Genomic DNA, 16714 nt, shown 5'->3' with positions numbered 1-16714 from the left:
CACTGCCAGCCAAACCTTCATTCCTGAGACGCTGGTGTAGGGTATGATGGGCCACAGTGTCGAATGCGGCACTTAGATCTAATAGAATTAAGGCCGCCGTCTGTCCCTCATCTACATATTTCCGGATGTTCTCCGTAGAGAGGAGCAGAGCCGATTTGGTGGAAAAAGATGCCCGAAAGCCAGATTGAGTGGGATGAAGTAAGCTATGTGTACTGATGTGGGCTGTCCGTTGGATATTAACCACCTTCTCTGCAATTTTAGTAAAGTATGGTAGCAATGAAATAGGACGTAAATTCTCCAGTTGGCTCATGCTAACATTTGGTTTCTTTTTTAGCGGAAGAACGATCGCCTCTTTCCATTTTTTTGGGACCGATCCTGAAATTAAAGAGTGCCCCAGGAGGTGTCTAAGATAGGGCTCGAGAGTCTCAATGCTCCCACTTAGCACCGTGGGAGTAGCAGGATCTCTAGGCGAGCCTGACTTAATACTTAGGGCTACCTTATTGAGGGTGTCACATGAAGGGACGGTGAATTCGCCAAGACGTTCTGCCTCCACTATGTTAGACGTCCCGTCATCATCCAAGCGCCCATTTTGTGCTGAGACCCGGAAGGTAGAATAAATCTTCCCCACCTTCTCCGCAAAGAAGTCGGCCACCAAATTGCAAGAATCCACTGAGCCAATGTTAGGCGCTGTGGTTCTTGCTAGGGAAGATATCTCTTTAAAGACAGTAAAAAGTTCCTTAGCCGAGTTCTCCGCTGACCCGATCCTCTCTTTATAATAGGCGGCCCGAGTTTTCCTAATGAGAGAGTGGTCGTTTTTAAGACTGGCTTTATATTCACTCTTAATAAGAGCTGAAAAGTGTCTTCTCCACATTCTTTCAAGGCGTTTGCAGGCTGGTACAGTGGTGCAAAGTGAAGTAGAGTGCCGTGGAGTGGCATAAAGTGTCATAGAGTGGAGTGGCATTGAGTGTTGTAAAGTGGAGTGGCATAGAGTGTCATTGAGTCCCAAAGAGTGTTGTAAAGTGGAGTGGCGCAGAGTGGAGTAGAGTGGCATGGAGTAAGTGTAGTAGTGTGGAGTGGATTATAGTGTTGTAGGGAGAGTGACATAGAGTGGAGTTGCATAGAATGGCATAGTGGAGTAGTGTGTCAGAGTAGAGTAGAGAAAAATTGCATGAAGGGCATAGAGGGAGTTGTAGTGTTATAGAATATTATAGAGTAGAATAGAGTTTTGTGGAGTGGTATAGAGTGGCATAGGGTGACATAGTGTGGAGCAGAGTAGAGTGGAGTAACATAGATTATAATGGAGTAAAGTGCCATATGGTGGAGTAGCATAGAGTGGAGTGGCAGAGAGTGGTGCGGCATAGAGTGGAGGGGCGTGGATTGGTGGGCTGTAGAGTGGAGGGGCGTGTCATAGTATGCCACAGAGTAGAATGGCATAGAGTGGAGTGGTGTAGAGTGGAGTGGTGCTGAGTAGTGTGACCTGTCATAGAGTAGAGTGGAGTGGTGTAGACTAGCGCAGCATAGCATTACCAGCTGTCTGTAGGCCTGCATTAGTGATGGAGAAAGTGTTAGAAGGACTTGTAGTCACTTTCCTAGTTATTGAAGAACATGTGTGAAAAATACCAAGTGAGTTGATGGAGAAGTCTGGGATATCTCGAGGTTTGGAGGTATGAATGTTGTTTGCACTTGTGCTCTGCACTGTCTTGTAGTTCTACTGGTGACTGTACAGCAGGTTTAATGGACAATGGCCGATTTGGTGTCACTTTAAATACTGGTAGAGCTAGGGCAGAATAAGTTATATGAAGGATGGGTCTACTAGACTTGACTGACTCGGCTCCAACCCTACATGCATTTCAGAGATACCAGCATGTTGTGAAAAACCTATGGATTTCAATAAAGGTCAGTCCATCTGCAGCAAAGGTCTGCAATAAAGACATCCATAATTTGGTTAGTGTGCCCCTCGTTCCTGAGCACCAGTGCACCCAACGCACATCTGTGGTTACAGGTCTCCCAGTTTCTATTGGCAGTCCTGAGCTCCTTCCTTCATTTCACTTTCCTCCCTCTAATGTTTCCACTCTCTCTCCTTTCCATCATCCCTCACACTCATCCATATGTTCTTACTGTTTTTTTTCAACTTTCTACCTCACCTCAAAAGCTTAGCTCCATATCATTCCACACTTAATCTATGTTCAAATCTCTCCTCTCCCTTTCTCCATATCTTATTTCTACCTCCTCTTCCTTCCTTAATATGTACCCTTCATATTTTTTTCTCTTTATCTCTCAAGTCCCTTCTCATTTTTTAAATCTCTCATTCCAATATATTTTATTTTACTTTCTGTCCTCTCCCATCTTATTTTTTTCTTTTTCTCTTTGCTCTTTCTATTGATGCATTTCTCTCAGTACACTCAAATGTCTTGTCTCCATTGCTCTTTATCTTTCCAATTGTTTTCCTCCCTTTCACTTACTATCTCTTTCCTTTCCATTATTTCTGATCATCCTATGTTTTCTCCATTCTTCTCCCATCCGCTGTCATTCATATCTTCTACTTTTTCTCCCTAATCCTGTTGCTATCTATCCATTATGCCATATTTCCCTTGCTGTTTCTGTTCTTCCTTTATGCTATACAATGCTTATCGCCTTAGTTATTATGTCACCCTCACATTCCTTCTGTCCATTTGATCCCCACCCTGCCTCATCTATCACCTTTCCAGCTGTCCTCATCCCTATAGCACCTTGTGACCGCTTTCCTTCTGCATGTATCTCCTTCATACTTTCTTGGTGTTTTCCCTTTCTTTCCCACTGCTGCTTCCTGTTTCCTTCTTCTATAATTCTACATACTTTACTTTCTCCTTTCTAGCTATAAAAAAATCATCTCTTTTGGTTTTTCAGGTTTAGAAACCGCTGCATACAACCCGGTCCCCTTAAATACTCTGCAGTGATTAAAGCTTTCATCACTGCAGAGAATGCAAGAGCACCGAGTGGTATTTGGCCATTCTATTTTCTTAGGCAAAACGCATTGATGCATTGATTTTTTAAATCAGAAAATAGCGCCAAATGCCTACTCCACTCGTTACGGAAATCTGAGGAAACTGTTGGAATTTTAATGTAATTCTGCATTATTCCACGGAATCAAACTCCTTCAATTCAGCCCACCCCTACTTACTAGGACATGTCCCACACATCCACATAAGCAGATCTGTAGATTGAGCCTTATCCTACATCGCTCTGAAAGTGTGGCACAACCTCCCAGTTCACATTAGAGTCTGCTCCTCTCTTTTGAATTATACAAGAAGTTGGAGACCTGGCTCTACTTCCTGAGATTAGCCTCACATACCCGCGTAGTGCCTGGATACCCTAACAGGTGACAGTGTGCTATACAAATACATATAACATTACATAACATTACATGGGGTCTGTTTCCCAGTGCTACTTTTCCTGCTCTCCTTTGTGCCCCCAGCACCATAGCTGCTGAACGTACCAGGAGATGATATCGAAAAAACAAACACAGTACCTTGCCACACGTTAATTTGTCCCACTACTTTTCTTTGTGAATCAGTATTTGGTTAAAATGTTTAAATCTGACTTTGTATGTATGTGTGTATGGATATCTAAATATACATGTGTAGATATATTAATGTAAATATGTTAATGTCCAGTATTTGTAAAGCGCAAACAATTACCTGAAGGTGTCAAGGTGCTGGGGGCCGTCGGGAAGATTAAGTGAGCTATTGCTCAAAGTCACATGGTGCTGGGCTGATCTGCCGCTAGCGCCAGGGATTGAACCGTGAGCCCCCAGATTCCGGAGTCAGTCACCCTGGCCTCTGCGCCACACCTCTTCCATACATACAAAGCCAGATTTATACATTCTAAACAACCATGTAAATTTGTGTGGGTAGATACATCGATGGATGGATGGATAGATGAATTTATAGATGGATGGATAGATAGTCCCTGCGATACAAAAATGCGAAAAATCACCGAAAGACGTATTTTATTCTCCTTATCAGAACCTACCTTAAACGGTTAATGTAAGAAGAAAACACTTTGACATATACTCTAGAGCTGCCTTAATGACTCAACTGATTATTTAAGTAAACAAAGACAGAATGGTAACATTAAAATAAATACAATTTCATATACAGTTCTTCTTAAGAATTATGTTGGGGCTTTTGCAGAATATTAAAAAGTGAACAGAGGGCCAGTATCTTTCTCCGGGAAAGGTGACAACACACCTTACCACTGTCCCAGTTTGTTCTGTGCTGCCTTTTCCCCTATCAGAAGAGCAATGCCCTGTGGAGGATGCTCCACAGGGCTCTCTGGGAGGGCCCACCATCCCACCCACTCTTGTAAGGTGCCTGCCATGCGGGGATTGAGGGGAAATCAATTATGTTGTTTCTTTTCATTTTCACGCGTTGCAGCTCTGAGCACGCTGCAGTCTGCAGCTACTTTAGAGAGACACATGGCTCTGCACAGACAAGCTGAGGGGGCCCCCTTCATGTACAGAAGACTGGCCCCCCATGCCCCGCGGGGGTGTCCATTACGCCCCAGGCCTTTTACCACTCGAGGCACAGTATTGCAGCTCTGGATTGGTAAAATACTATCCAGGCCAACTGCGCATGGAAAGTTTAGGCTGGAGCCATCAGGCGGAGGCTGAGAAAGGGGGGGGGGGGGGGGGTTTCCAATGTTAATTCCTATAGGCAGTTTAGACAACTACAGACCTAACAACGGATTTACACCAAATGTGGTAGAAAGGTAGATCTTGATACATAAAGGGAACTTTTTGTGATTTAGTGTAAATCCATTCAGTATTTTTTTTACATATTAACTGAAATCCAAATTTGTATATCTAGGGATGGAGATCCTCTGCAGATCCTCTGTGAATTCGCTATTACTCCATGCGCCAGCAGCAATGCCCTGATTGGCTGGCCACATCCTGAAAGGAAAGTTGCAGCTTCCATTTTGTTTATGGGGGTTTGGTTCCCAGTGGGGAAAATAAAGCTAAAAAGTGATAGAAGGGACTAATGGAGGGGTCTGTGAGGGAACTCTAATTGGCAAGAAATTGTCCCCAAATTTGTTTTTGCCATGCGAAGATCCATGGATTGTGCCCGGATCCTCCCAGATTTGGGTGGATTTGCGTGGATCTGAGTATCCAGACCCTAATTTTTTAAAAACACTCACTCACAGATCCACACACCTACTCACATACTCACTCGAACACTCACACACCCATGCAGCCACTCATACACCCACTGACAGACCCTCAAAACCTGTCACACACCCACTCACAGACGCACACAGCTTTTTCACACCCACACAACCCCTCACACACCATTACAACCAATCACACTCATACAGCCACTCACACGTCCTCTCACAGACCCTCAAAACCACTCCCACACAGCCACTCCCACAACTACTCCAACACCCACTCACACTGCCACTCCAACACCCACACAGCCAGTCACACATGCACTCACACACCCACCACACACTCACACACACCCACTTACACACCCAGGTTCCAGGGAAGTTACAGTTAGGTAATAGCATTAAAAACATAAAAATTCACTGAAAAAAACAAATGTTACAGGGACGTTACAGTTAGGAAATAAAATTCAAGATTTTACCCACACAGAACCATAGACATTCAGGATTTACAGTCATCTCAATTAACTATAACTTGTGCTTTAAGGTAACTAGAACTCACGCCCTCTCCATGCACTGCTAATTACCCCACAATATTACAACACTCTTTTCATCTTCTATGACATCATTGATAATATCACTGCAACATTTGCAGTGAAAGTATTGATGAGAATATATATATATATATATATATATATATATATATATATATATATCCACACACAGACCCACTTAGAGACTGAGGCACCCACTCTGTGATGTCATTTGAGATGTCATGAGTAATGTCACTGAACATGTCATGAGTGATGTAATATGTGAGGTCGTAAGCAGTGCATTGCGGGGGCATAAGTTATAGTTAGCTCAGCTATAATTTCATTGGGTTTGAAACAAGTGAAATCTGAGTCTAACTATAACATAATCTTTGGCTTTTTTCAGTAGATTTCTAAGGTGTTTCAAATTTCATTTCCTAAATATAATGTCCCTGTAACCTTTTTTTCAGTGAATATATATAACCTTTGGTTCTTTCAGTGAATATTACCAAATCTACCTATCTGCCAAATTCAGTGTAATTCCGTCCAGTGGTTTGGACTGTAGTTGTGTTCAAAGCTCCTATGGAATTAGCATGGGAAACCACACTTTTTTTTACCCCCCTTTTTCTCGGCCGCCGCTGGATGGATCCCCACAAATATAGGCACATAAAAAAATGCTTTTCCTACGCAAACATGGTCCTAATAACAACCACCTACTCGCGACTTCCAGTAGGATATATATATATATATATTCACTTAAAAAACCATAGGTTTCACACATGTTATAGTTAGCTGGGCATTTTCCTCATGAAAAACCAATGAAATTCCCCCGTTATAGTTAGTGCAGGCAACTATAACTCACGCGACCGTAATCCGCTGCTGATGACGTCAGATATTACATCACTGTATTTACACATTTATATACCCATGTCTTCTTCCTTTTTTTTTTAGCTATACATATATATTTTTTTTTCAGAAAGACACATATGTCATCAGTGATGTAATATCTGACGTCATCAGCAGCGGATTACGGTCGCGTGAGTTATAGTTGCCTGCACTAACTATAACGGGGGAATTTCATTGGTTTTTCATGAGGAAAATGCCCAGCTAACTATAACATGTGTGAAACCTATGGTTTTTTAAGTGAATTTGCAAGGTTTTTTAAATGCTAATTCCTAACTATAACGTGTGTGAAACCTATGGTTTTTTCAGTGAATTTGTACGGTTTTTTAAATGCTAAGTTACTTTACGCCATTCGTGCCGTGCGCGCACGGTGCGCTTTGCGCACGGTGCACGCACGGTGGGCACGCGGTGCGCTTTGCGCACCGCGCGCCCTCTTCATGCAGTTCGTTCCGTGCGCGCACGGTGAGCACGCGGTGCGCTTAGCGCACCTCGCGCCCACTTTACGCAGTTAGTGCCGTGCACGCACAGTGCACTTTGCGCACCGTGCACGCACGGTGGGCACGCAGTGCGCTACGCACACCGCGCACCCACGTTACGCTTAATGGGCCATGTACACAAGGAGGACACATGATACGCTTTGTTGTTAAGGGTTTTGGCATACACTGTTATATTTTGATAAGCCATGCACGCACACTGCGCTGCACGCTGTGTGCGCACATGGGGGGAGTAACATGGCGATTTTGTTTTAAAGCTTTTATACCGTGCGCACACGCTGCGCGAACCTCGCGGAATTTTTTTCATTTATATAGTGCGCGCACGCTTCGCGCACTCGGCGATTTACCGAAAAAAATCCAATTTTTTTAATTGCCCTTGGGGGACCTCCGGGGACCCCTTGACCCCTGCTAGGGGGTCAGGAACTGTCCAGCGTGCCCCCTTTACATGTTTTTCTCCTTTTTGTTTCACCCCCCTCTCAGTGCGAGAGAGAAAATGACGGCCGACACTTCCTGGTTTCGACTGATTCGAATGTTTACTAAGATGTAACAACCAATCAGAAGTGCGCTCGCGGACGGCCGAGTGCGCGCACCCTGCGCGCGTATAGATATATATATTGATTTAAATGCTATTTTCTCAGAAAATACTGAACAGATTTACACCAAACCTGCAAAAGGCCCCCAACGGACCTTATGGCTACCTCTCTGCCAAATTTCACGTAATTCTGTTCAGCCGTTCGGGCTGTAGCTGCGACTAAAGTCCCTATGGAAAAATCCATGGGGAAAACGTGTTTTGGGACCCCCCCTTTTTCTCGGCCCCCGCTTGACGAATCACCCCGAGACTTTCAGGGTAGGAGCGGAGCGGAGCGCCCCATTAGTTTTGAAAATTTCGCGAAGATTCGTCAATCGGCGCCAAAGTTATTCAAAATAGAATTTTGAGATTTCCTATGGAAACTCGGTCCTAACTATAACTATCTACTGGCGACTGCCAGTAGATAATATATATATATATATATTCACTGAAAAAACCATAGGTTTCACACATGTTATAGTTAGCGGAAATTTTACTGATAAAAAACCAATGAAATTCCCCCGTTATAGTTAGTGCAGGCAACTATAACTCACGCGACCGCAATCCTCTGCTGATGCTAATACTGTATTTAGACACTTATTTGCCCATGTCTTCTTCCATACATTTTTAGCTATACATATATTACAAATATTTTTTTTTCATAAAGACACATATGTCATCAGCAGAAGATTGCGGTCGCGTGAGTTATAGTTGCCTGCACTAACTATAACGGGGGAATTTCATTGGTTTTTTATCAGTAAAATTTCCGCTAACTATAACATGTGTGAAACCTATGGTTTTTTCAGTGAATTTGCAAGGTTTTTTAAATGCTAATTCCTAACTATAACGTGTGTGAAACCTATGGTTTTTTCAGTGAATTTGTACGGTTTTTTAAATGCTAAGTTACTTTACGCCATTCGTGGCGTGCGCGCCCACTTAACGCAGTTCGTTCCGTGCGCGCACGGTGCGCTTCGCGCACCGTGCGCGCACAGTGAGCACGCGGTGCGCTTCGCGCACCGCGTGCCCACTTTACGCAGTTAGTGCCGTGCGCGCACGGTGGGCATGCGGTGCGATGACAAAGCAAGAAAGCACGTCAACAAATCTGTTTCTGCTTTCCTCCGTGACTATGGTATGGGTGCCATTTACCACAACAACTTGCGTTATGACATGCAAGACATTTATAGAGGAGATGGTGTGCACTTCAATGATGAAGGGAACAGAGTCTTCCTCTTGAACCTTAGACTCTGCATCGGTACTTACTTGTAGGTACCACTAAAAAATCATTTCATAAACACAACGGCTCTTTTTAGAGCCCCCTAATATCTAAACACTTAAATCTGATTTTCATATTTTTTTTTTTTTTTTCTACCGTACGCTTACCGTAAGCTTACCGTACGCGTACCCCGTGATTTTTTTTAAAATCAATAAATGTTTTCTTTGTACTTTACAGTCCTTCTTTGACCCCCTCACAAATGTAAGGGGGTCTGTAACTCTCCTCATTGCCCCCTTTCCTTGTTTTCACTCTTTTTTTTCAGAGTGAAATACACAAAATGGCGGCCGCCGCTTCCTGGTTTCGGCCGATTCGAATGTTTACTAAGATCTAAGAGCCAATCAGAATCGCGCTCGCGCACGCCACCGTACGCTTACCGTAAGCGTACGGTAAGCGTACCGTAAGCGGGCTCAGATATATATATTGATTTAAAGGCTATTTTCTCAGAATCTACTGAACAGATTTACACCAAACCTACAAAAGGCACTTCCTTGACCTAGGGACTACCTCTCTGCCAAATTTTGAGTAATTCTGTTCAGCCGTTCGGGCTGTAGCTCGTTCTAAAGGTCCTATGGAAAAATGCATGGGAAAAACGCGTTTTGGGACCCCCCTTTTATCTCAGCCCCCGCTTGACGAATCCCCCCGAGACTTTCAGGGTAGGAGCGGAGCGGAGCGCCCCACCTATTTTGAGAAATTCGCGAGGATTCGTCGACCGGCGCCAAAGTTATTCAAAATAGAATGTTGAGGTTTTCCTATGGAAACGTGGTCCTAACTATAACTACCTACTGGCGACCGCCAGTAGGTAATATATATAGATATATATATATATATATAGAGAGAGAGAGAGAGAGAGAGAGAGAGAGAGAGAGAGAGAGAGAGATATATATATATATATATATATATATATATATATATATATATATATATATATATATATATATATATATATATATATATATATATATATATATATAGATCCATATGTGCAAACACATTTTTCCATAGACACAGAATGGTTAAACCCCTTTGATACATCTGATATATAGATGTAAATATATATGTATATATATGTATATATGTGTATGTATGTATGTATGTTTTTGGCTTGCTAGTTCCATTTGATTCTTCATGAAATTTTCTAAATAAAGGTTCACAAACCTCAGCTCCTTCCTGGGAAGTGTCGGGGTGATCTGTCAAGCAGGGCCTGGGAAAAATGGGGAGGTTCCACTACTCGTTTTCCCCATGCAATTTCCAAGTTAGTTATGGTAATAAAATATTACCTTATGTTAAAAACCCTGGAAATGAACTGAAAAAAACAAAGGTTAAAGTGACATTATAGTTTGGTATGGGAATTATATCGCACTTTACTTAGGAAAAAATCAGAAATTCACTGAAAAAAACAAAGGTTAAAGTGGTTTTGTAATTGGATGAAAATTTAAGTTAATGTTACATTTTGAGCACTAAAAAACACTGATATTCGCCAGTTATAGTTAACTAAAATAACACTGCTTATGATCTCACGTATTGAATCACTTGGGAAATGTTGTATGCTGTCATTGTTAAGATCAGTGTGAAATCTGAAATTACATTATTGATGATAACACTGTGCATGGTGGTGGCACAAGTTATAGTTACTTCGCGTAATTATAACTGGTGAATTTCAGTGGTTGTATGACATAATTTCGACAGACAGAAAATCGACCTACAAATATATCGCAACACAAATATCGAGGTCAAGAATATCGACATCCTATCTACAACATGGTAAGTGCAAAAATATCGAAAATTAAATATCGATGTCAAAAATATCGTTATTAAAAATATCGTTTTTTTAACTTTAAAAATATATGTAAAATAAACCAAATAATACTTAGAAATAAAATATACATAATTAAATATATTGTATAATATTTAAAATGTATAATTAATATATATAATTTAATAAAACTTTAATTAAACATATACATATAATATATAAAATATATACTTACTTAATAATTAATTTCAATAATAATTTCTGTAACGTATAAATCATTAAATGTTTTTAAAAATTTCCAATACATCTATACACATAAAACAATAACATCAATAAATGTTTAATAATTACATATAGCAAATAATAATCAATATTTTTAATGTAATTTTTTTTATTATTAATGATATATTACAATAGCTAAAATAATACAAAACATATTAAATATCAGACACAATAAAACTACTAGTCCAACTCCAACAAAAACAACAGTAAGGAAAATGTTGGATAGCGTATGGGTAAAAATTACTATTCCAACTCCAAAGAGTGCAACAGTAGGGAAAGCGTTGGATAGCGTAGGATTAAAATTACTATTCCAACTCCAGAGAGTGCAATAGTAGGGAAAGTGTTGGATAGCGTAAGGGTAAAAATTACTATTCCCACTCCAGAGAGTACAACAGTAGGGAAAACGTTGGATAGCGTAGGGGTAAAAATTACTATTCCAACTCCAAAGAGTGCAACAGTAGGGAAAGCGTTGGATAGCGTAGGGGTAAAAATGACTATTCCAACTCCAGAGAGTGTAATAGTAGGGAAAGCGTTGGATAACGTAAGGGTAAAAATTACTATTCCCACTCCAGAGAGTGCAACAGTAGGGAAAGTGTTGGATAGCGTAGGGAAAAAAATTACTATTCCAACTACAGAGAATGCAACAGTGGGGAAACCACTGGATAGCATAGGGGTAAAAATTACTATTCCCACTCCAGTGAGTCCAACAGTAGGGAAAGCGTTGGATAGCGTAGGGGTAAAAATTACTATTCCCACTCCAGTGAGTGCAACAGTAGTTAAAACGCTGGATAGCTTAGGAGTAAAAATTACTATTCCCACTCCAATGAGTGCAACAGTAGGGAAAACATTGCATAGCATAGGGGTAAAAATTACTATTCCCACTCCAGAGAGTGCAACAGTAGTGAAAACGCTGGATAGCGTAGGGGTACAAATTACTATTCCCACTCCAGTAAGTGAAACAGTAGGGAAAGCGCTGGATAGCGTAGGGGTAAAAATTACTATTCCCACTCCAGAGAGTGCAACAGTAGTGAAAGCGCTGGATAGCGTAGGGGTAAAAATTACTATTCCAACTCCATAGAGTACAATAGTAGGGAAAGCGTTGGATAGTGTAAGGGTAAAAATTACTATTCCCACTCCAGAGAGTGCAACAGTAGAAAAAGTGTTGGATAGCGTAGGGGTAAAAATTACTATTCCCACTCCAGTGAGTCCAACAGTAGGGAAAGCGTTGGATAGCATAGGGGTAAAAATTACTATTCCCACTCCAGTGAGTCCAAAAGTAGGGAAAGCGTTGGATAGCGTAGGGGTAAAAATTACTATTCCCACTCCAGGGAGTGCAATAGTAGGGAAAGCGTTGGATAGCTTAGGAGTAAAAATTACTATTCCCACTCCAGGGAGTGCAATAGTATTGAAAACGCTGGATAGCTTAGGAGTAAAAATTACTATTCCCACTCCAGGGAGTGCAATAGTAGGGAAAGCGTTGGATAGCGTAGGGGTACAAATTACTATTCCCACTCCAGAGAGTGCAAAAGTAGGGAAAGCGTTGGATAGCTTGGGTGTACAAATTACTATTCCAACTCCAGAGAGAGCAATAGTAGGGAAAGCGTAGGATAGCGTAAGGTTAAAAATTACTATTCCCACTCCAGAGAGTGCAACAGTAGGGAAAGTGTTGGATTGCGGTGTGTAAAAAAATTACTATTCCAACTACAGAGAATGCAACAGTAGGGAAACCACTGGATAGCATAGGAGTAAAAATTACTATTCCCACTCCAGTGAGTCCAACAGTAGGGAAAGCGTTGGATAACGTAGGGATAAAAATTACTATTCCCACTCCAGAGAGTGCAACAGTAGTGAAAGCGCTGGATAGCGTAGGGTTACAAATTACTATTCCCACTCCAGAGAGTGCAACAGTAGTGAAAGCGCTGGATAGCGTAGGGGTAAAAATTACTATTCCCACTCCAGATAGTAAAACAGTTGGGAAAGCACTGGATAGCATAGGGATTCTATAAACATAATAACCAATTAAATGATTATTTATAAAAAAATAGCATGTTAATAATTAATTTACAATATAATTATTATTAAATACCAATTATTTAAAATAAATATTTACATAAATAACTTTGAATTACATCCCACACTATTCCCCCTTTAACACACAACACACTACACATACAAAATACACAATACATTTAAATATCAATTTATCTATTATTTACAATTAATAATACATTCTTTATAATTAATATAGTTATTATTTACTAATTTATACATATTAACTACCAAATTACAATTATTCACAAATTAATTATTAATTAACAATACATTAATTAGCAATAACAACAAATAAAATGAAATAATACATTATTTATATTTACTATATTTAACGTACTAATAACAATTAATTACCAATTAATAATTAATTAACAATTAATTATTATTAATTACAAATTAATAAAAATTATCATTATTTTAATTTAATTACATCCCACCCTATTCCCCTATAAACCCACAACCCACTACACATAAAAATTCACATAATTAATTTAATCATCAATTAATCACTTAATAAAATTAAATCACCAATTAATTAGTAATTAACAATTAATTAATTAACAATACCAATAAATAAATATTAATATTAAACTAATTATAACTTATATAACTAACCAATTAATAAAATTAATTTAAAATGAATAATTAATTAACAATTAATTATTCAATTAATATATTTAATTTACCATTAATAATTAATTAACTATTAATTAATCCTAAATACCAATTAAACAATACATATTAATTCATTAATTATAATTAAATTACTTCCCACCCTATTCCCCTATAAACCCACAACCCGCTCTGATACTAAAGCGCTAAATTAAATCTTAAATAATTATTAATCTCTAAACATTTTTTTTTAAATGTATTAAAATACATTACAATAATCTTTAACATACAAATAAAATACATATTAAAATACATTACACTAATAAAATATAGATATTATTGACATCAAAATTTTTGCTTACGATATTACTTACATCTATATTTAAGACTTCGATATTGTTAACTTTCGATAATACTTACCTTGGGGGTTGATATTCTGTCCATCGATATTCTTGACTTCGATATTCTTTACCTACGATATTAACAACTCGATATACTTGTAGGTCGAAATTTAAAACTCGATATTTAGACTGCTCACCAATTTCAGTAGCTTTTGGAGTTTGTAAGATTGAAAGTAGAGGCGTATAGGCAAGTTAAATATGCCTATTAAGGGAATGCCAACTTCACCATGTTAAAAGTGTGAGCACGGGCACTTTAGCACTGATTAGCATGGGTAAAGAGCACAGAGTTCTACAGCCAGCAAAAATAGGGTTAAGGAAAAAAGCCAGCGTGACACTGCAGAAAGGGCAAATTTCCTATGGTTAGGATAGAGGGTGGCGATACTGACAATTAAGGCAATCAGGTGCCAGGTTGGGCAGTCCACTATAGTCTACTTTGGGCATCAGGTGGGAGTGGGAAGAATGACCTTTTGGATGCCATGATTCCATCAGTGTTGAAGTGGGAGTTGCCCACTATCAAAACAGAAATGAGAGCCTTTCTGGGGATTCAGAGATTGCCACAGGAAAGTTGTAGCTAACTGTGGGACCCTTTGACAAATCCCATTGCTCCCTTTGACAGTTTTGGGATCCAAGGAGCAGCTGAAGAAGGTGATCTGGACTGAGTGTCGTAGCTTACCTGCACTGCTGACACCCAGGGAACAATTGCAACTGACTTGCGCTGCTGTGATCAAGAGAAAAATTGTGATTGACCTGTGTTGCTACACCCGAATGAGGATTGCAACTTGCCTCTATGTTCCTGGTATTGAGAAGTTTGGATTGACCTGTGCTGCTACACCTGAATGAGGATTGCAACTTGCCTCTATGTTCGTGGGATTGAGAAGTTTGGGGCCTTGCTGAAAGGAGTGGGGTTTGAGCAAAGCCTTTTGTCCCGAACTTCACCTGTGCATGGCCTTCATGAAACCTGCTGATGTTGGGCCACCACATAATACCTGATCACCATGACCTCACTGCAGCCCAGAAGGGGCTTAGTTGGAGACCTGGGTTGCATGTCTTGAGAAAAGGGCTGCACAGTGCTGCAGTCAGCCAGATGCCGGACTGCTGGAATCATCATGGACTCTCCTCGGTGAGATAAAGACTATATGACCTTTAACAGATTGAGAGTGCTAATATATAATAAAAGGGTTAGTCTATACATGAACCTAAATCACACTATCATTGTTCTTCCTATAGGGGAGAAACACATGGACTTGAAGGAAGGGTTGGGAGGGAAACTCATGGGTGAATAAGATAGAGGGTGAGGCATAGCCACCCCTAGCACATGGCATGCTAAATTGTATTTGACCACTATTGTATGTGTAGTATTTAGTTTAAATGTGTAATAAAGTACTTTTATTCTTGAAAGTAAGGATTCGGTTGGACAATCAGTTATTTCACTGCTGTATAATAGTTGAGTTCTGATATCGAGCACCCCCACACTACCTCCCTGAGAAGCCCGTGACTGCTCGCCATAGCTATCACTGAGAGCCACATATTGAAGGACTTGGCCCACTTTGCATAGACCTAGTAGGATGCACTCTGGGAAATAAAGGGCAAGCACCTTAGCCCCTGTTTGCCTCTATGCCTAATGAACAAGGTCTGAAAGTTGGTAAGCCACCTATGCGATTTAGTAGGGGCTGGTTGAATTGCAAATGTGGGTTGGTAGATGTAGCAAGAGGCCATTTTGTGGTTATAACCCCTGTTATTTTGCAAATTGAATGTGTTCAACCTCAAAAAGGCTTTGTACATCTGGTCCGTATGAGATATTGAATATTCACATAATATGCAAATGCTGAATGAATACACATGAAGGTGACACAAATATTTGGGAGGGGAAATGCATTTGACAATGTACATGTACTCCTCTGGGAATCACCTGCCTTCTTGTACTTATTAGCACGTGCACTTTTTAGAGTGAGATTTGCCAGTCTACCAAAAACTAAAAAATGAGTTACTTTGGGTGTTGCAGTGCCTCCTGTGACTTTCTGAGTCAGTCTGTGGAGCCACATCTATGGAAAGTGCCTGTCTATGGGTCGGTGGTGGAAGAAAGACCCATGGAGAAATGTATTCTCTAAGAAGCATTTGTGTTTGAACAGGAAATTGCCAATGAGAGTAATGTCACATGAAGTCATCACTCTCATTCTTTTGCTTACATCGTACTGAGGCAATAGGGTACATGAGACACATCAGGGACAGCAAGTTAGTAGATTAGGAATTCCCTTTGAAGAAATTCTAGCTTGACTCTTTGGAGTGGCACACTGAACTCATTAGCCCCTATACAAGTATTTAGAAGAAAATAATCTTCATCCTTCTCATACTGAGAAAGTAGAAGGAGGTAGTCCTGACTTTTACCAGAGCATCTGCTCCTACTGTTGTAGGGAAGCAAGCCTACTGATTGGGTTCGTGGCCTAATGGGTCTCCGCTCTGAGCTGGTACCTTCACCTGCCTGCCAAGTCTAGATTTGTATAGTAGCTAAATGATTTAGAAGGCTAAGGGATCATTACCCTAAAGAGGAGTGTTCCAGAGTGGCCCTGACATTATGGCGTTTCATTAGGATGTTTACACTAATTGCCCAGGTTCTGTTAGTCCAGTAGAAGCAGTGCCAATATTGACTATAATCACTAGTGCCTGTCCTGGAGAGTTCAAAAATACCATCTAGGTAGAACTGCCA

At 40.2% G+C, this 16714-nt stretch overlaps 1 protein-coding gene across 4 annotated transcripts in view; it reads left to right on the top strand.

Moving 5' to 3' along the window:
* The window catches only part of DPP6 (dipeptidyl peptidase like 6), a 2129336-nt gene that overhangs the window by 1711208 nt on the left and 401414 nt on the right, over positions 1 to 16714 (top strand). The gene's annotated exons all lie outside the window — the stretch shown is intronic.

This window comes from Triturus cristatus, chromosome 10 (genome assembly GCF_964204655.1).
Source record: "Triturus cristatus chromosome 10, aTriCri1.1, whole genome shotgun sequence".
Taxonomy (NCBI): domain Eukaryota; kingdom Metazoa; phylum Chordata; class Amphibia; order Caudata; family Salamandridae; genus Triturus; species Triturus cristatus.
The sequence above is the reverse complement of the archived record's forward strand: the minus strand, read 5'-3'. Positions and strand labels throughout refer to the sequence as shown.